Consider the following 21,617-nt stretch of genomic DNA (forward strand, 5'->3'; position numbering starts at 1 on the left):
TCTCTCTTGGCCAGAGGTTCTTCCGGAGTCTCATGGCGTTGAATGATGATGGCTTGACAAGATCACTCTCTGTCACGCGCCAGCGTTGTCCTGTACAAGAGTGTGGACAGATCATGGCTCTGATGTAGCTTCACCTTGGTCTGGACTGTACTTGGTTGATCCCCATATGTTGCTCATTGATCTGAAGATGCTTCTAGCTTTGCTGGGTCTGCACTGGATGTTGTGCTTGGTCCCACCATCCTGCCACATGATGCTGCCCAGGTTGGTGAATCTGCCGGTGCAGGGCAAGTGAGCACCATATGCCTTGAAGGGAGGTGGAGACTCGACACTGAAGGATACGATCTCAGTCTTTCGCTGGTTGACTCTGAGTCCAACCTGTCCACCAAAGGTACACATGTGCTGAGTTTTCTCTGGTATGTGTGCCGGTGTGTATGTGATAGTAACGTGAGGTCATCCTCAAAGTCAAGGTCTTCTAAATTAGAGAATTGAGCCCAACTTATGCCCCTCTGCTTAGCTTTCTTTGTTTGTCTCATAACCCAGTCAATCACCGGGTTAAACAATATTTCTGACAACACACAGCCTTGCCTGACTCCTGTCTTGACTTCAAAGATCAGATTGTAGTTCCCAGCTGTGCGGGTGAAATTAGCATAATCTCTGGACAAGTTCATCAATTTTGGAAGGGGTTCCATATGATCTGAGAATTTCCCAGAGGCTCTCCCTGTGGATGCTATCAAAAGCCTTTTCAAAGTCGACGAAATTCACACACAGTCTGCCACTCTGTGCACTGTTCAATGATGCTATGTAGCATGATGACCTGGTCAACAGAGCCTGTGCTTCTCCTGATGCCAGCTCTCCCTTTCCTCAAGCACACACCGACAGTATGTGTAATCCATTGGACAGTGGCTTTGACCTGAATCTTGCTGGGCACTGACAGAAGTGTGATGTCACGTCAGTTGTTGCAATCACTTTGCACTCCTTTCTTGGTGACCCTAACAATAACCCCCTTTGTCCAGTTTTTGGGTACTCACCCCCCATTCCCAAATTATAGTAACCAGTGGCTGCTGCAACTTCTGGTTCAGCTTTGAACAGTACGGTTCTGGACCTTTGCTGTTCTTTAATGATTTAATCACACCTTTTTTTTGGGTGGATTTGTGTTGATGTTTAGGTCCTCTGCTGCCTCTTGTATGTCAGGATTTTCATTTCCTGGTGGTGCATTCAGTAATTATCTGAAATACTCTCTCCATCATGCTTCTTGCTCTTTCTCAGTTGTCAAAAGCAGACCATTCTTATCTCTCACAGGGCCACTGGATCTGGTCTGGAACTTGCCACATAACAATTTAGAAACCTTCTATACATTTCCCTGATCATCTTGCTTGGCTGCTGCTTCGGCCTCCTCTGCAAGGCTTTCCGTGTAGACTCTTACCCTTTCTTACAAGTCTCCTCACTTTTTTGTTAGCTTCAGTGTATGCTAGTTGAAGTTTCACCTTAAGTTTGACTTTGCATCAAACACTTTCTTCTTAATTTTCCATCTTTTTTCTAAGGCTGCCATGTATCCTGCTGTACTCATTTTTTTGTTCTTCTTTCCAGCTTTCCAGGTGTCTGACCAGCAAAGACAGAAGAATCCGTTGGAGTCTGGTGGTACTGTATTCAAAAGTGTTTATTAGTAAAATAAGCAAAACAATACCAATAATGCATATATATGATATATATATATCACAAGTGAGCAATAATAAACCTAAAAGTGTAGGAATAATAGTAAGCGATAATAAACAGGCTCTATCGCTGTCTAGGGGTAAATGAATTGTCATAGAAAAGTATAAAGTTCAGTTCAGTTCATGCATGCTGAGTTGTAATGTATGGTTGTTGTGTTGTAATCGTAGGAGAGAGAGAGAGTGAGAGAGATGTAACAGCAACTGTTGCAGCAGGCAAACCTTTTACTCCTTTCTTAATCCGGCATGTCGTTATGACCCCTCTGTCATTCAGCTAGACCATTCGTCTGTGGTGGACTCGTCACTGTGGCATGAGTGGACACACACACACACAAGTCCCCACCGGCCCTGCTGTAACACTGTGAGTTTACTGACCGATCTCCTGGTTTGGTCTCTGAAGCTCCCACCTTTCCTGTGGGTTTCCAACACTCAATCAGTGTCCACTGGTGTGTCTCCTGGTGTGCCTGAAGGGTGTCTCTCCAGACCTGTCTTTTTATCCCTACTCACGGGGTGTCAGCCATCCATCAACTCTGAATGACTGTGTCCATCAAATCTGGCCACTCCTGCTGTCTCCTGAGGAATGTTAACGAGCAAAATAGTAGAAGATAGATAACCCTTGTAGAAGTTGTAATACAGTAAATCAACAGTCTCTCTCCCCTCTCTTATGTGTAGAAGATGTTCTTGCATGATTTTCATCTCTCTCTCTCTCTCTCATGAGCAGCATAGTAACAGTAATGGTTCGTGATTCTCGGGGGGGGGGATGGGTAACTCTGCACCCCATTGTCCATCAGATCTGTTCATCACTCATAACAGTATCCTACACAAGACTGCTGCATGCCTTGAAGACTGAAACAATCCATTTCTATAATATGCTGATCCTGTCTACTGACACATCCTCATCAAGGTCTTGCAAGGCCTGGAATCTGCTCTTAAGCTGAATGGTGAAGGCAGATCTCACACTGGTGTCCTTGAGCTTTTCAACGAGAAAACTTCCCTGTACACGTGCTCTGGTCCCAGTGCTTCTCAGCTTGAGCTTCATCACTGCTACAACAAGGTGGTTATCACTTCTTGTACCCGTTCCTCTCTTCACCTTTACATCCCGCAAGGATCGTCTCCATGTGCCATTGGACATCAAATGGTCAAACTGTTTCTTGTCTCGTGCATTGGGTGAGCATCATGTCAGTTTGTGGATTTCATGGTGTGGAAAGAAGGTCCCTCCTATAACCAGATTGTCATGGCACAGAGTTCCACCAGTCTTTCACCAGTGTTATTCATTGTCCCACATCCATGTTGCCCATGATCCTAGTGAAGTGTGTGTTGTTATTTCCCTCTTTGGCATTTAGATCTCCCGTGGCTATGATTAGGTCATGGTGTGGTGTTATTTCTACCTCTGATTGCAGCTGTTCATAGGAGACATCCTTTTCTTCAATGTCACTATCGTTAGTTGGAGCAAAATACTGGATCAGACATATTCATTTGCTTCCCTTTCTGCCTCACTCTCACCAACCTAGTGTTGAATGATTTCCACTCAAGCAAGCACTTCTCAATGCCTTTCTTCAAAATGATGCTGACCTTCTTCCCTTCCTTAGTATAAAACCGTTTAACCAGTTCCTGCCTTTAGTCTGCCAAACCCTGTCCATCTGCTTTCACTGACACCCAATATATGTAGGTTTTAATGACACATTTCTGCAATCATCTGTGTTAGCTTGCTGGTGTTGTACATGGCTCACTTATTCCAAAAAACAACTTTGGTCTAGGTCTTAGTGGTGTTCAGGATTTCATTCATCGTGCCTGTAGCTTCCTCTTGGTTTTCACTATTGTCAGTTGTGCAAATCCTGGGTGGAGACTCAGGAATACTCAGATGTCGAAGTGTCCTTCTGTAACCATTTTTTTTCACTAGTCAAGATTGTTAGCCCTGAGCTGGACCCCTAAACCTAGAGGACAGGTGATTTATGTAAGAGGATTAGAAAATAAAAGAAGGAACGTAGTGCTGAGGCTTTAAAAGGCATTGGTCAGACTGCACTTGGAGTATTGTGAGCAGTTTTGTGCCCCTTATCTAAGAGAAAGGTGTGCTGGCATTGGAACGGGTCCTGAGGAGTTTCATGAGAATGATAGTGGGAATGAAAGGGTTAACATGATGTGTTTGATGGCTCGGGGCCTGTACTCATTGAAGATTAAAAGAATGAGAGGCGATTACATTGACAGGCCTTGGTGGAGTGAACATGGAGAGGATGTTTCCAACGGTGGGAGAGTCTAGGACCAGGGGGTACAGCCTCACATTAGGAGAACATCTAGAATGGTGGGGAGGGCACATCCTCACATTCAGAATAGAGATGAGGAGGAATTTCTTTAGCCAGTTTGTGGCCAATCTGTGGAATTCATTGCCAGAGGTGGCTTTGAAGGCAAGCCATTGGGTATATTTTAGATGGACGTTGATAGGTTCTTGCATGTCAAAGGTTATGGGGAGTAGGCATGAGAATGGGGTTGAGAGGGAAAATAAATCAGCCATGACTGAATGGGGGAGCAACTAACTGGCCCGAATGGCCTAATTCTGCTCCTGTGTCTAATGATTATATGGCAATTCTGGAGAACCAATAGTCCAACATGGGTGAGGAAATACAAGAAAGAAGCATTAGCAAAGACAGACCAAGTTGTTTACCTGAGCCTGGTATCATTTGTTTGCATTTAACCCATAGCCCCCTAAATGTTTTTATCCATTTGCCTGTCAAAATATATTTTAAATGTTGTAATTGTACCCATCCTCTGGCAGCTCATTCCATAACCCACCACCACCCTGCATATGATAAGGAGGCTAAGAGACTTCAAGGAAATAAAGGCAGTCTTACTGAAGCATCAAAATTTGGCAAATGGAATACATTGTAGAAAAAAAAGTGACGTTAATCTCTGGAAGAGAATACAGAAATGCTAGGTACTTTTAAAGCAAGAAAAGTTGATATTTAAACAAACTAGGCTGTCCATGTGTGCAAGTCACTGAAAACAAACAGACAGGTGCAGAAGATATTGGGGAAGGCAGATGCAACAGGATCTGAGAACAAAAATACAGATGATTTATCACCTTTATGTAAGACCTTGGTGAGTTTCACCTGGAGTTTTGAGTACAATTTTGGATTTCTTACCTGACAAAATATGTACTTGTTTTAGAGGGAGTGCAGTATATACTTATCAGACTAATTCCTGAATAGCAGGTCTGTCATAAGGGATTGAGTATGTTCAGGTTTAGTAATATGAGAGATGATGTCTTTGAAATGTTTAAAATTCATAAGGGGCTTGGCAATGCGGATATAAGGAAGAGGCTTCCTCTGGTCAAGGAGCCAAGAATTGTTCTCATAATAAGGGCTCAATCATTTAGAACTGAAATGCGGATAAATTCCCTTACCCAGAAGGTTGCTGCGACACTATTATTGGTTGCATTCAAAACACGGGATGATGGATTGATAGATTTCTGACTGTTAAAATAATTAAGGGATGTGGAAATAGGGCTGGAAAATGAATTGGGTTTAATACCACTGGCATCTATCACGAAATTTGTTAACTTTACGGCAGCAGTACAATGCAATATATGATATATAGGAAAAACTGAATTACAGTAAGTATATGTATATTAAATAGTTAAGTGTAAATAAGTGGTGCAAAAACAAACAATTTTTTTAAAAAAAGTAGTGAGGTAGTGTACATGGGTTCAATGTCCATTTAGAAATTGGATGGTAAAAGGGAAGAAGCTGTTCCTGAATCATTGAGTGTGACTTCAGACTTCTGTACCTCCTTTCTAAGCTTAACAATAAGAAGAGGGAATGTCCTGGGTGGTGAGGATCTTTAATGATGGACGTTACCTTCCAGAGGCACTGCTCCTTGAAGATATCTTGGATACTACGGAGACTAGTACCCATGATGGAGCTAACTAATTTTACAACTTCCTGCAACTTACTTCGATCCTGTGCAGTAGCTCCCCCAAACCAGATGGTGATGCAGCCAGTCAGAATGTTCTCCACGGTACATCTGTAAAGATTTTTGAGTGATTTAGGTGACAAACCAAATCTCCTCAAACAATAAAATATAGCTGCTGTTTTGCCTTCTTTATAGCTATATCAATGTGATGCGACCAGGTTAGGTCCTCAGAGACATTGACACCCAGGAACTTGAAATTACTCTCTCCATCTCTGATCCCTCTGAAGATTGGTTTGTGTTCTACCTTTTCTGAAGTCCACAATCAGCTCTTTGATCTTACTAACACTGAGTGCAAGGCTGTTGCTATGACACCACTCAACCAACTGGTATATGGTGTGTAAAGTAGAAAGATCCACTAATATCTTGTGAAATGGTGTAGCAGGTATGAAGAGTCAAATTCCCCGTTACATCTTCTATGTCTTGTGTTAGTAATGAAATGAAAGATAGCAGAAAATGAATGAGGATAGAAAAGATAGTACAAGGCCAAAGTCAATGCTGATGGGATTTTAAAAAGGATTGGTTTAGAAGAGATGTAAATGCAATGTTAAGTGACTACGTGGAATTGGGGAAGTCTGATTCCAGAGGATGAAGTCTTGCTCCTTAAGTATGAGAAGATCAATTGAACCAGTGTGATGCACCATCAATAACTCTCGGAGTCGTGTGTCAAGGTAGGCTTTTATTAGCTGGAAGAAAGCACTGTCAGCAGCAAGAGACCGTCACACAACATCCTGGAGACTGAGGGAGGGGCAGTGCCTCCAATCGCCTTTATCCAGGGGTCTGTGGGAGGAGCCACAGGAGCAGTCAGCTGGGGGGGGGGGGGGCGTGTCCAGACAGGTATATGTAGTTCACCACACAGTGTAAACAGCTGACATCTGAGCAAGCCATACAGTATACCCACACAGAAGCTAAATCTGAGCAAGACATTTGGCATCTCCACAGCTGTATGAAAATATAGTAAAAGCTAAAATGGACATATGACAAACGACCTACTGTTGGAACTCAGTAGATCAAGCAGTTTCTGTGGGGGCGGCGGGGTGAATGGATAGATTGGCAGTGATTTATTTATTTATTTTGTCACTGATTTCAGGCTTCCCGCTCAGTCTGTTGATGCAGACATTTGGAGGTGTGCCTGAACTGCGAGGGTCATCTCAGAGACAAAACAAGCAATTGCATGGCATGTCGTATTTACAGAATCATTTCTTACAGGCAACATATTAGACTCCTCCATCACTGGATCTGTAAATGTAGGAGATTCAATGCCCTGTATAAATGTACTTTACATGCAGTTCATCTCTCTGCCTACTGCACCTATCCATGAAAACATTAGTAAAGATAACCTTCTGATCGGGAGATCAGAATCCCGAGAGGAAGAATTTTCACTTGGGCTCACTGACAGAGTAGAAAAGGCAGCAACGTGGCAGATTTTTTGATGGAGCTCTGGCCAATTGGGAGATCTGAAGCTTGACGGGAGGGACCTTCACTCAGGCTCACTAACAGAGTAGAAAAAGGCAGCAACTCATGGATGATTTGACCAGCGACTGATTGGGAGATCAGGAGCTTAAGAGGAGGGAATTTCGCTCAGGCTCGCTAACGGAGTATAAAAAGGCAACAAAATACAGCAGTATTTTTTTGGAGTTCTGACCAATGACCTATCAGTGTTTGGGATTGGTTAGCAGGAACAAATTAAAGGAAGGTGTGGCAAGCACAGCAGCCATCATTGGAGTGGGCAGAGTTAGTTAGACTGGTGATTTTGAGGCTTCAGTCAGTGAATGCACAAAAAGAAAAGCTGTAGGTGGTGTTTTCTTTCCCCTCCCTTCTTTACTTTTGCTCAGTTAGGACAGTAGACGTGCCAGGCGGGATGGTTAACTGCTCATCTTGCAGAGTGTGGGAAGGCAGGGAGACCTCCAGCATCCCTGACGACTACAACTGAGAAATGCATCCAGCTGCAGCTTCTACAATCCGTGTTAAGGAGCTGGAGCTGGAACTGGATGAACTCGGGATCATTCGGGAAACTGAAGGGATGATAGATAGGACTTACAGAGAGGTGGTTATACCCAGGGTGCAGGACACAGGAAACTGTGTGACAATCAGGAAGGGGAAAGGGGTTAAGAAGCCAGTGCAGAGTACACCTGTGGCCATTTCCCTCAACATCACTTTAGATACCTTTGGGGGTGGGGGTGGGTTGACCTAACAGAGTGGTTGGGTAGCTGGCATTGAGTCTAGCTCTGTGTCTCGGAAGTGAAGTGGGGAGGAGAGGCACGTTGTGATCGGGGATTCATTAGTTAGGGAAACAGAAAGGAGGTTTGGTGGGTGAGAATGAGATTACCAGATGGCATGTTGCCTTCTGAGTGCCAGGGTTCGGGACATCTCAGATCGAGCCCTCAGCATTTTCAAGTGGGAGGGTGAACAGCCAGAGGTCACGGTCAATGTAAGTACCAATGCCATGGGTAGGACAAGTGACGGGGTTCTGCATAGGGAGTTCGGGGAGTTGGGTGCTAAGTTAAAGGGCAGGACATCTCAGGATTGTTACCTGTGCCATGTGCTAGTGAGGCCAGAAATAGGAAGGTTATACAGTTTAGCACTAAGGAGTTGCTGTAGGAGGGAAGGCATAAGGTTTTGGGATCACTGGGCTCTCTTCCAGGGAAGGTGGGACCTGTACAGGACGGTTTGCACGTGAACTGGAAATGGGCCTAATATTCTAGCTGGAAGGGTTGCTAATGCTATACAGTGGGGTGTAAACTAGAGTTGCAGGGGGGTGGAAACCAGAGTGCCAGAACAGCTAGAGGAGAGGTTGTGGAGGCAGATGCTTGTAAGACCTCCGACAAAGTCAAGAATCAAAAGGTTGAGTATACTGCGACTAGTGCCCTGAACTACGTATACTTCAATGCAAGAAGTATCATAGGAAAGGCAGATGAGCTCAGGGCATGGATCAACACCTGGAATTATGATGTTGTAGCTGTTAGTGAGCTTGGTTGCTGAAGGGACAAGAGTAGCAACTCAATATTCTGGGGTTCCGTTGTTTTAGACATAGCAGCGAGGGAAGGGTTAAAGGAGGAGGGGTGGCGTTAATAACCAGGGAAAATGTCACGGCAGTGCTCCATCAGGACAGACTGGAGAATTCATCTAATGAGGTGCTGTTGGTGAAACTGGGAAATAAGAAAGGTATGATCATGTTAGTGGGGCTATATTACAGGCCACCCAACTGTCCTAGGGATTCAGATGAACAAAGAGATCAGACTGTTGCTAGAAACACAAGGTTTTTATAACACACAAACACCAGGAAATCTGCAGATGCTGGAAACTCAAGCAACACTCGCAAAATGCTCGTGGAACGCAGCAGGACAGGCAGCATCTATAGGAAGAAGTACAGTCGACGTTTCGAGCCGAGACCCTTCGTCAGGACTGTTCGTCAGGTTCGACAGGTTGTTATAGTAGGTGATTCTAAGTTCCCACATGTTGACTGGGGATTCCATTCTGTAAATGGACTAAATTGGTTAGATTTTGTCAGATGTGTTCAGGGAAGTTTCCTTCATCAGTGCATAGAAATCCCAACGAGAGACCGTGTGATACCAGAACTGCTATTAGGAAATGAGACCGGGCAGGTGGCAAAAGTTTGTGTAGGGGAACACTTTGCATCTAGTAACCACAATGCCATTAGTTTCAAAGTAAATATGCAAAAATGTAGGTCTGGCCTGCGGGTCGATTCTCTAAATTGGAGATAGGCCAGTTTCGATAGTATCAGAAATTATCTGGCAAGTGTGGATTGGAACAGATTGTTTTCTGGCAAAGGTGTACTTGGTAAGTGGGAGGCCTTCAAAAGTGAAATTTTGAGAGCACAAAGCTCAAATGTGCCCGTTAGAATTAAAGGTAAATGTAGCAAGTGTATGGAACCTTGGTTTTCAAGAGATATTGAGGTCCCGCTTACAAGAAAAAAGGAGGAAAAAGCAGGTAGGAACAAATGAGGTGCTTATGGACTATAAGAAATGCAAGAGAACACCTGAAAAAGAAATCAAGAGGGCTAAAAGTAGGCATGAGGTTGCCCTAGCAGACAAGTTGAAGGAGGATCCTAACGGATTCTCCAGATAGGTTCTAGTATCAGTACTACAAGGGACAAAATTGGTCCTGTGCATGACCAGAATGGTAATCCCTGTGTGGAGTCAAAACAGATGGGGGAGATATTAAATAATATTTTTGCTTCTGTATTTACTTGGGAATTGGACACAGTCTATAGAAGTGAGACGAATTGGCATCAACATCATGGACCCTGTACAGATTACAGAGTAGGAGGAGTTTGTTATCCTGAGGCAAATCAGGGTGCATAAATCCCTCGGGCCTGACAAGGTGTTCCCTCTGACCCTACTGGAGGCAAATGCAGAAATTGCAGGGGTCCTAGCAGAGGTATTTAAATCATCCTTAGCAACAGGAGGGGTACCAAAGGATTGTAGGATAGCCAATGTTGTTCCGCTGTTTAAAAATTTTGAAACATAAACCAAGAAATCAAAGTTTGGTGAGTCTGACATCAGCTGTGGGAAAGTTATTGGAAGGTATTCTAAGAGACCAGATCTGTAAGTATTTGGATAGACAGGGACTGGTTAATGATAGTCAACATGGCTTTGTGCATGGTAGGTCATGTCAAACCAGTCTTAGTTTTTTTTTTGAGGAAGTTACCTGGAAAGTGGATGAAAGCAGGGCAGTGGATATCGTCTACCTAGACTTTAGCAAGGCATTTGACAAGGTCCCGTATTGGAGGTTGGTCCAAAAGGTTCAGTCGCTCGGCATTCAAATTGAAATGGTAAATTGTATTCGACATTGGCTTTGTGGGGGAAGCCAGAGAGTATTAGAAGATGGTTGCCTCTCTGACTGAAGGCCTGGGATTAGTGGTGTGTCACAGGGATTGGTGCTGAGCCCTTTTTTTTCATCATCTACAGTATATCGATGATCTGGATGATGTGGTCAACTAGATCAGCAAATTTGCGGTTGACACCAAGATTGGGACTGTAATGGGCACTGAGGAAGGCTATTGTGGCTTGCAGACCGATCTGCATCAGGTGGAAAAATGGGCTGAAAAATGGCAGATGAAACAATGCAGACAAATGCAAGGTTTTGCACTTCAGTAGGACCAAAAAGGTTAGGTCTTACACAGTAAGTGGTAGGACACTGAGGAGTGTGGTAGATCAAAGGGATTTGGGGATACAGCTCCATAATTCATTGAAAGTGGTGTCACGGGTAGATAGGGTCGTAAAGAAAGGCTTTAGCACATTTTCCTGTTTCCATCCAAGGGGTCAGTGTGGACATGGTGGAGGATTACAAATACCTGGGGATATGAATGGACAATAAACTGGACTGGTCAAAGAACACTGAGGCTGTCTACAAGAATGGTCAGAGCCGTCTCTATTTCCTGAGGAGACTGAGGTCCTTTAAACAACTGCCGCACGATGCTGAGGATGTTCTACGAGGCTGTGGTGGCCAGTGCTATCATGTTTGCTGTTGTGTGCTGGGGCAGCAGGCTGAGGGTAGCAGACACCAACAGAATCAACAAACTCATTCATAAGGCCAGTGATGTTGTGGGAGTGGAACTGGACTCTCTGACGGTGGTGTCTGAAAAGAGGATGCTGTCCAAGTTGCATGCCATCTTGGACAATGACTCCCATCCACTCCATAATGTACTGGTTAGGCACAGGAGTACATTCAGCCAGAGACTCATTCCACCGAGATGTAGCACGGAGCGTTATAGGAAGTCATTCCTGCCTGTGGCCATCAAACTTTACAACTCCTCCCTCGGAGTGTCAGACACCCTGAGCCAATAGACTGGTCCTGGACTTATTTCCACTTGGCATGATTAACTTATTATTTAATTATTTATGGTTTTATATTGCTATATTTCTTCACTATTCTTGGTTGGTGTGGCTGTAACGAAACCCAATTTCCCTCGGGATCAATAAAGTACGTCTGTCTGTCATGAGAGTGTGGAATGAGCTGCCACACAAGTGGTGCATAGAACTCGCTCAACATGTAAGAGAAGGCTGGATAGGTACATGGATGGTAGGGGTATGGAGGGCTGTGGTCTCTGTGCAGGACATTGGGAGTAAGCAGTTTAAATGGTTTTGGCATGGACTAGATGGGCCAAAGGGCATTTCTGTGCTGTACTTTTCTATGACCACTAGGCAGTGTGGGGAGCCAAGCTGTCCTGTAAAAAAAACCTAAACTCAGCAATGCTGAGCAGAGTGTAACCAAGTTATTACTTGACCCACAGTCAACAGCACTTTCTATTTAAAAACACAAAATGCTGGCAGAACTCAGCAGGGTTTCGGCCCGAAACGTCGTCACTACCTCCTCCCATAGATGCTGTCTGGCCTGCTGAGTTCTGCCAGCATTTTGTATTTTTATTTATTTCCAGCATCTGCAGATTCACTCGTGTAGCACTTTCTATTTCTTTGCTGATGACTTGAAATTGACTCTGTGTTATTTAGTTAGGTTGGATTTGCTGTTTATCAATAGAAAATAATTGAGTGTCTTTTTTTTTGCTAATTGGCAATTAATTTTTTATTGTTACATACGCCAAGGTTTTGTTTGCATGCCATCCAGACAGGTCATTCCATACATGAGACCATTGAGATAAATAATACAGAACAAAAAGCAGAATGTGGAATATAATGTTACAGTTGCAGAGGGAATGCAATGCAGATAGACAAGTAAAGAGTAAGGGCCTGAAGAGGCAGACTGAGAGAGAGTTCATCTTTATCATTTAGAGATCTGTTGAAGCATCTTATAACAACAGGAACTGATAACTGTTTTATAACAGTCATAATAGTTTTGGACAGAAGCCAGTGTTGTACTGGAACAGCTCAGCTCGAGGAGGAGCTCTGGAGTACGTCTTCAATACTAAAGCTGGGCGTTATCTGGTTCCACAGTTTTTGTTGCAATCAACGCTCTCAATGCTTTGTCATGTGAATGAATCAAACTGAGCTCTGGAGGAAACAGACGGATGATGCACTGCATTCCTGGTGATAGATGATTGCAAATGGCACAGTCTTGTCATTGAGGCCTAAATCTGGTTTAAGCCGTGCCCGAACTCCGTGAGGACGAGATTTCCTTGGACCTTCTTGCTTAGTTTTTTTATTGTCTGCCACAAATTCACAACTAGATATAACAGGACTGCAGAGATCTGATCTTTCTTTTATAGATTGCTTAACTTTGGCTTAGCCGTTTATGCTGTGGAGCAAGCATCATGTCCTGCATTGTAACTTCACAATGTTGGTGCCACACATACAGTACCTGCACTTCTTATGGAACTAGCATTAGTCCCTGGCTTGATAATAGTGATAGAGCAAGAACTTGTCTGCCATAGGACGATCATGTTTTGCTGAAGGTCACAGTGCCTGATGAAGCCCAAATTTTGAACTACAGATCTGCCTGTGTCTATCCCATTTAGTATGAGGTTTGAGCCGCACACTATGGACGGTGTCCTGGATGTAAAGTTGGGACTTCTCACATGGGCTATGAAGTGCTCATTCCTATTAGTGTTTTGACAGACAGGTGTGCCTAATACAGGTAGTTTAAAGAGGTTAAAAGGTTACAGCTGTCTATTGAGATACTCTTGGTTGTGATCATTGTACCTAGAATCCATTATATTTCCTTTCTACTTTCCATGCTTCTTTTGAGTGTTCCTCAACTGGAGGAGTACAGCTTCATCAGTTGGGAGAACAGAGGACATAATCAGGAGAGGATACTGACCCATTGCTAGGCCTCATGTCATGAAATTTCGTGGAGTTTGAAAACAATGTTGATTACTTCCAGAGTCATTCTCCAAGCTGAATATCATTGCTGGATTGGTCCTGATTGTGATACAGGAATACAGCTCATTGGCTGTAGGAGCATGATTCGGCAAGTATAACTACATCAGGTCTGTCTTGCCTGCGCTACAGTTCTCCTAATTTTGACTCCAGTCTCAGGAAATTAGTGGCAATAGTTTTTCAATATCTGGAACAGACTTTACCATGTCCAAATGTGGTGCTTAGTTGATGCTGGGGAAATCTGTCCAGACTAATCTTTTTGTAAGAGATGGTTTACTAGAACAATTCAGGGAACAGTAGAGAGTCAATAATATGAGCCTGAGTCATATATAGGTCAGATGGGATAAAGGGAGGCAGATTTCCCTTCCTAAGGCATATTAGTGAACAAAAACTGTTAGATCAATTCAAATTCTCTGGTTGAAATGGGATTTGAATTTGCATTATTGGCCCAAATCTGACTGATGCTTGGTGATCTCTCCAATTACACTATTATGTTTTTTTGAGGTTGAATGGTTTCCACTGAGGATACAATTGAATAGTTTGCTAGGCCTTTTCAGACAGCAATTAAGGTTCAACCATGTGGATGTGAAATCATTTTCTTTGTTCTCTCTACATATGGTATATTTGACATACTGAGTTATTTCCAGTATTGCAAAATGTTATGATTTACAGTTTGTTAAGAGTAGAAGTGGAATGGAGAATTGAATTAACAAGCGCTGGCAGTTCAGGGTCACATTTTGGAGTGAATCGGCAAGTCTATGTCTTTATTGATGCTTTGCTGCACGTTTGAGTGCTCGGTGGGGGCGCTGATGCTTTTGCTGGTGTTGGGGGGGGGGTGATGGTTGCCTTGCTGCTGCTTGTGCATGGGAGGGGGTAGCTGGGGTTCTGACGTTTAACTGTCATTCATTACTTGGGGCACTCCTCTGTTTTTGTGGATGGTTGTGAAGAAAAAGAATTTCAGGATGTATATCGTATACGTTTCTGACATTAAATGTACCTATTGATTTTTGTGACCTCTGCAAATTTACTAATCATAACCTACATTCATATCTGAATTATTAATATATATAGTAGCAAACAGTAAGGTTCCCAGCACCTCTTGTCACGAACAAAACTTTTGCCATCACCATGTGTCTCCTATTACCTTGTCAATTTTGGATCCAATCTGTTAATTGTCTTGGATCACATGCACACTAAATGCATGATGTCAGACATATCAAAGTCCATGTCAAGTATATCAACCACTTTGCCTCTTTGAAAGTTTCAAACAATTTGGTCAAAACTAGGATGACTAACATTGATTAATCTTGTCCTTCATATTTTTTTCACCAACTATTTCCATGTCATGAATGTTAAATTCAAAGGCCTATAATTACTTGGTTTACCCTCACTGCCTATCATGAATAAAGGTTTCACATTTGCTATTCTGAATCAGGTAAATTATCACCAGCATGTGTCGTGAAATTTGTTAACTCAACAGCAGCAGTTCAATGCAATACATGATTTAGAAGAAATAAAATAATAATAAATCAATTACAGTATAATGACAACATATAGAATTTTATTGTTCCCTTCCATAAATTCACCTGCTATAAAATTCTCTGGCTACTTGAAGAGATGACTGATTCATTTATCAGAATCAGGTTTGGTGTCGCTGACATATGCTGTGAAATTTGTTAACTTTACAACAGCAGTACAATGAAATGCCTGATAAATATATTAAAAAACTAAGTTACATTATGCATACATGTCTATTAGCCAAGTTAAAATAGGCTGTGCAAAAAAATAGTAGTGAGGTAGTGCTCAAGGATTCGACATTCATTTAGAAATTGGATGGCAGAGGGGAAGAAGCTGTTCCTAAATTGCTGAGTGTGTGCCTCCTTTCTAACAGTAAGTGTGAAGAGTTTCACACATACATCAAAACAGTGAAATGCGCCATTTGCAATAACAACCAACACAATCTAAAGATCAATATTCATTTAAATATTTATTTTCACTTGAAAATGGCTTCATGCACAGACTACTGCTTTGGCATATAATGGGCCTCAATCATTCAGTGATTACCCTCTTATCCTTCACATACATTAAATGATCTTGTTTTCCACTAATGTTTAATGCTCTCCTCCCACTATTGTAAGTATCCTCCTACATTTTTATACTCCTGAGGGGTGTATACAAGGTCATGTTTTCAATGCCTGTAACATGCTTGTTTTTAAAATCAAACACTCAATATCTTTTGATATCCAAGATTCTTGGAATTCACTGCACTTGCCTCTCAACTCTCAATTTTCATTTTTGAATGTTTTCCATACATTGGATGTAGACCCACCTGCTTGTATGCCTTTCCCCAATTCAGGACCTTATTTCTGGTCTAACTTCATTCCTTTCCACTCATCTTTAAAAATTATAGTGTTATGTTTTGTAACTCCAAAACTAATATATTGGAAAAAAACACAGGAGCCTGGGGATAAACATGTCTACTTGGTTTTTACTTTTAGCAAGACACACACATATGATGTGGTGCAATAACATATGCTATTCAAGTATTTTTACATATAACCTGTGATGAATTATGTAAACAAAGCTTAAATATATTTGCGATACCTCTCAAATATAACTGAATTAAATTCACAACACTCCACTCTGCTTAGTTATAAACTCCAATTCTCAAGGCATCCACACACAGAATACTTATGTAATGCAATTACTATAGACATCCGCAGCATAGTAAATTTTAAATTGTCCCGTACAGGCCTAAACATTTAAATGCTGTGGTGGCTTTGTTACTCTTGTGGGATAATGTCTTTCCTGACAAGGAGAGTCACTCTGCTTGGCAAATGAGACTTGTGGCTGTGAGACAATCTCAGGTTCTGGGGCCTCCTCTGTGGTGTTTGTAGGAGTTGACTCTGGGACCGCAGCAAGTGGTTCTTACAGCTCTGGGCACCTTTCTTAAACAAGCGACTCTGCACTTCAAATGATCAAAGTGTCATTTCCAGATGACATCAGAGCCAATCCCCACCATGTAGAAAATTGGTCAAGTTTTGTCCTTTTGATCACCTTTAGTCCCTCACCAAGATTATTTGTTCAGGAGTGAAACAATGAACCTGCACAACATGCTGGAGGAACTCAGCAGGTCGGGCAGCATCTGTGGACACGACAGTCAATGTTTCAGGCTGAGACCCTTCGTCAGCACTGAAGGGTGAGGGGGCAGGGGCCCTATAAAGAAGGTGGGGGGGAGGGTGGAAGGTGCCAGGTGAAAAACCAATAAGAGGAAAGATCAAGGGGTAGGGGAAGGGAAGCAGGGAGGGAATAGGCAGCAAAGGCGAAGAAGGAATATAGGTGGAAAGCACTATGGGTAGTAGAAGGAGGTGGAACAATGAGGCTGCTGGAGGAGGAGGCAGAAGGAAACTGAGATGGGGGAAGGGAGGGGAAGGGAATTACTGGAAGTTGGAGAATTCAACGTTCATGCCAAGGGGCTGGAGGCTACCCAGACGGTAGATGAGGTGTTGCTCCTCCAACCCAAGTTTGGCCTCATAATGGCAGTAGAGGAGGCCATGTATGGACATATCTGAATGGGAATGTGAAACAGAGTTGAAGTGGGTGGCAACCGGGAGATCCTGTCTGTTGTGGCGGGCGGAGCAGAGGTGTTCGACAAAGCGGTCCCCCAATCTGCGTCAGGTCTCACCAATGCGGCCTCCTCTACATCAGTGAGACCCGACACAGATTGTGGGACTGCTTTGTCAAGCCCAAAACATTGACTGTTCATTTCCACGGATGCTGCCCGACCTGCTGAGTCCCTCCAGTGTGTTGTGAGTGTTGCTTTGACCCCAGTACCTGCAGTGTATTTTGTGAAAACAATGAACCTACTTCCTTGAGGAGTCCTTAGTTTGTCTCAGCTGTTTGTCCTGCATACCCTGAGATCAGGGTTGAGAAGATCCAAGTGTGTGTGCAAGGGTTGACCCAGTAACAGGATAGCTAGTGAGTTGCTGGTTGTGGAGCATGCTTCATGGCGATATGCAATGAGGAAATTGGTGAGCTTCTGATTCAGTGTCAGTCTAATGCATTTTGTTGACATCACTCACAGTGCATTCTTTAGACGCTAGACAAATTTTTTCCACCGAACCATTCGTAGCTGCGTAGCACAATTCAGATGCAATACATCCTATTCCATTCATTACCAGGAATGACTCACTGTTTGGCAACAAACTGTTTCACTGTCACTGACAGAGTGTTGTCGGGTGCCAGTCCTTGAGAAGAGGATTCTCAACACAGTTTGCAAGGCAGCAAGCGATGTTTGGTGTGATAAAGAATTCACATTTGTTGCATCATGCTCTGAGCCCATAATCTTAGCCTTTTAAAGCAGTCTTGAGATTTTGTACTGTAGATGTTCATTTTCATCCTTACAATACCAGATAATACTGAGCACCTGGTAACAAAACCAGATAATTCTGGACACCTGGGTGACAATACCAAATAATGCTGGACACCTGGGTAACAAAACCAGATAATACTGGACACCTGGGTGACAATACCAAATAATACTGAGCACCTGGTAACAAAACCAGATAATACTGGACACCTGAGCAGCCCTGCAACACCTGATCCACAGCTTTCTGCCAGAGTGCAGGTGCTACTCCAAAAACAAGCTGTTATAGTGATAAAGCCTTTTGTGAGTGTGTGTGGTGAGAAACTTTAGATTCTTCTTCCATCTCTATCTGCAGACTCACTTGACTGAGTGTTCTCCTCCAGAAAGATTTGCAAAGAAGTCCTCTATCCCGGGCAGAGGGTATTGATCTACTTTCAGTACTGGGTTGATGGTGACCTTAAAAATCACCTCAGGTCTTGACAGGCCCATCCTTCTTGGCTACTGGGACCACTGGCGTTGCTCAGGGGCTCCACTCAACCTTGGAAAGAATTCCTTCAGCCTCCACGCGATCCAGCTCACCGGCTACGATATCACGGATGGTATAAGGAACCGGATGTTCTTTGCAAAACTTTGTGGCATTTTCATTTAACGCCATTTTACCTTCGATACGTTTGAGTTTCCCCATGGCCGCAGTAAAGGATCTTCAGCGGAGCAGACCCAGGTGCTAAACTCAGAACTCGAGGATTTAATCGGAGAATAATACACGGAATAATCAAATTAAGAGCTCACTTACTCGGGACTTGAGAACACAGAACTCGAATCTGGGACTCAGTGATGAGCACTGGTCCAGCAAGCCTTAAAGGGAAAATAAAACACAGGAAGCCCATGGGCGTCAAAAACCAAAAACTAATCATTTTAAGTACGAGAAACATAGGGAAACCGTAGTCACATAACGAGCGTCACGAAAAACAGTGATGGCTTAATTATTAAGGTAGTCATTAAACCACTCCGGGCCTTGACGAAACGAGAGCAAGAGAGACGGACTTCAGATAGTTGGATTTCCTCGCTCACTGCACAGTCCTGGGAGATTTCCCCAATAACCCGGGGCAGGTGACTTGGAAACGGCCGGCCTTGCCCAACATAAGCAACGCCACTGCCCCCTGCGTCTCTCTCCGGTTCCGCTGGGGTCACCTGGGTTCTTTCAAGTTGTATGGGCTATTCCGGAGTCGACAGCGGGGATCCGCGGTGGTTATCGGATTGAGGAACCGGAGTAGGTATCACAAAGTTTTGAAAACTCGCTACCTCTCTCCCTCCTTTCAGTAATACGGTCGTCGAGTCTTATGGTCATGTTCACAAATTCATCGAAATCCCCCATCTGGTCCCTGGTCGCAATCCCGTCTAAACGGAGCCACCGGAGCCTCATTGTTCCACCCGCTCGGGTGCGGAATAGTCGGCCGCGGACCACGTTCCCTGACGTGGCTGGAGGAGTCTGCTGTCTGCCTCTGAACCCTGGCAAGATAAAAGAGAACACACTTTATTATTCTCAGAAATAAATTTCTATCATTAACACGCTGGAGCACCCTTCTCCCATAAACCCGTTGCTGATTAGGACCCTACCCGAGAGGAGGGAAATTATACAGGGCACCTCACCCACGTCCGGGGGAACGCGGGTTTTAATTCAAAGTCAAGGAGCATTGGTTTAAGAACACGCAGCGAGACTCGGGATTCTTATTGTACCGTTCCAGGCCGGCAGGCTAATTCACTCTCCACGGTAGTACTGGGAACCACACTCCATCCCCGAGGAACGTGAATCTCCCGTGTAGGTTAAGTATCTCCTGCAGAAATTACTTTTGCCGTCCAAACTACCTGTCCTCGACAGGCCAATGTCGTGCGAAGTTGTTCAATTCTCCGTTGGGTCCAGAGCTGTCTGAGTCCTACTGTAACGGTCTTGAGGCGAGCCGACCTCAGTTCGAAGTAAACTCAGGGCTCCATAACAGAAACTAACGACGACGATTTATTCGGAGAATAATAGAAGGAATAGTTAAACTAAGAGTTCGCTTACTCGGGACTTGAGAACACAGAACTGGAATCCAGCACTCAGCGAAGAGCGCCGGTCCAGAATAACCTTGAATAGAAAATAAAACACAGTAAACTCGTGCGGGTCAAAAATCAAAACCTAATCACTTAAGAACAGGAAGCATAGGGAAATCGTATTCGCATGACGAAAACAGTGGCAACTTAATGATAACAGTAATCATTAAAGAACTCTAATAATAATGTTCAAGTTCGTCGAGACCTGCCGCCTACCGGTGTCCTTCGCCGGTCCGAAGGGGTCATGACAGCCATCCCTGAACACTGCTGCAGCATTATCCAATCTTCTTCATCTTCTTCTTCTGTTGTTTTATGGCGGTTGGCAAACCAGCTTTAAGGTGCATTACTGCCACCTACTCGACTGGAGTGTGGATCGTTTGATAAACAGGAGGAATGAAAAGAATTGCATTCCCTAAATTCTATATAATAAACCAGAGTCTTTCAGATACTTCATGATATAGGTCTACGTTTCTCTTGAACTCCCACCTAAAATGCCTTCTGTACTCACAGTAATTTTTTTTGTTTATCTTAAGCGCTCCTATCATCTTCACTCTTTCTCTTTCATACTTACATTTTATCAATGCATGTTCAACTGTTTCTGGTTGATTACAGTATTCACACAACCCAGTTGGATGTTTCCCTATTTTGTATAATGTGTAATTAAAACTTCTGTGACCAATTCTTAAACGACTGACGATCACTTCTATCTTTCTATGGCCACCTGAGATTCTTTGGTATCGGACTTGCCTTTGTATTTTGTACAGTTGTCTCCCTGTTTCACTCTCATCCCAGTGCTTCTGCCATGTCTCCTCAATACGTGTTTTTATAATGCTTTTGACTTCTGCTTTGCTTAGAGGGATCTGGACCTCTATTATAGACGATTTGAGTGATTGTTTAGCTATATTGTATACACTGATAAATGGTTTGATGTTCTTTTCCTAATGCTAGTTTTGCACTGAAGAATGTAGACTGCAATCCCTGTGTGGCCAGACCTAGAGTCTTTTGATCCATCCGTAAATATTACTAATTTGTTTCTAAAATGCAAGTCTATATATTCTTGTTCTATCAGTTTGATTCCACATTTAGACTTTTTAAAAAGTTGTTGCAGGTTTATATCCACTGTATGTATTGTAAAGAGCCATGGAGGAACATCAGATAATGGAACTGTAGGGCTATATTCCAGCTTGTGTAGACCATATTTTTGTGCTACTGCATCCCCCGATCCATAATATAATCTATTATAATTTGTATTATTATGTTCCCAGCAGTCTTTTAGTATAGCTTTAGCTGGATGTGAATTGTTATGCCCCATGATGTCAACCAGCATTATCCAATATCTTTCTAAATTCGCTTTCAATTGATTCTATTGCAGGGGGTGTGGCATGCAAATGGCGGATGGATTGCCAATCAAGTTGTATTAGTCTAAGCCAATGCTGGCCTCCCTGTTTTTACAACATATAAGCCAAATGTGGCTTGGTTGTTGCAATTCACTGTTAGGAATGTCATGCCCACGGGAGTTATCTTTTCTCCAGTATAAATTCTTAGCTGGATATCTGCAGGCTTCTGTTCTGTATCTTTGATATCCCATTCAAAACTCATTTTGGGGAATGACTGAAAGAGCGGAGCCAGAATGCAATTCCATTTTAATTAATTTGCTGTTCACATGTTGCTTATCTATTGTTAGTTTTCACA

Source organism: Hypanus sabinus, chromosome 27 (assembly GCF_030144855.1).
Source record: "Hypanus sabinus isolate sHypSab1 chromosome 27, sHypSab1.hap1, whole genome shotgun sequence".
NCBI classification, from domain to species: Eukaryota; Metazoa; Chordata; class Chondrichthyes; order Myliobatiformes; family Dasyatidae; genus Hypanus; species Hypanus sabinus.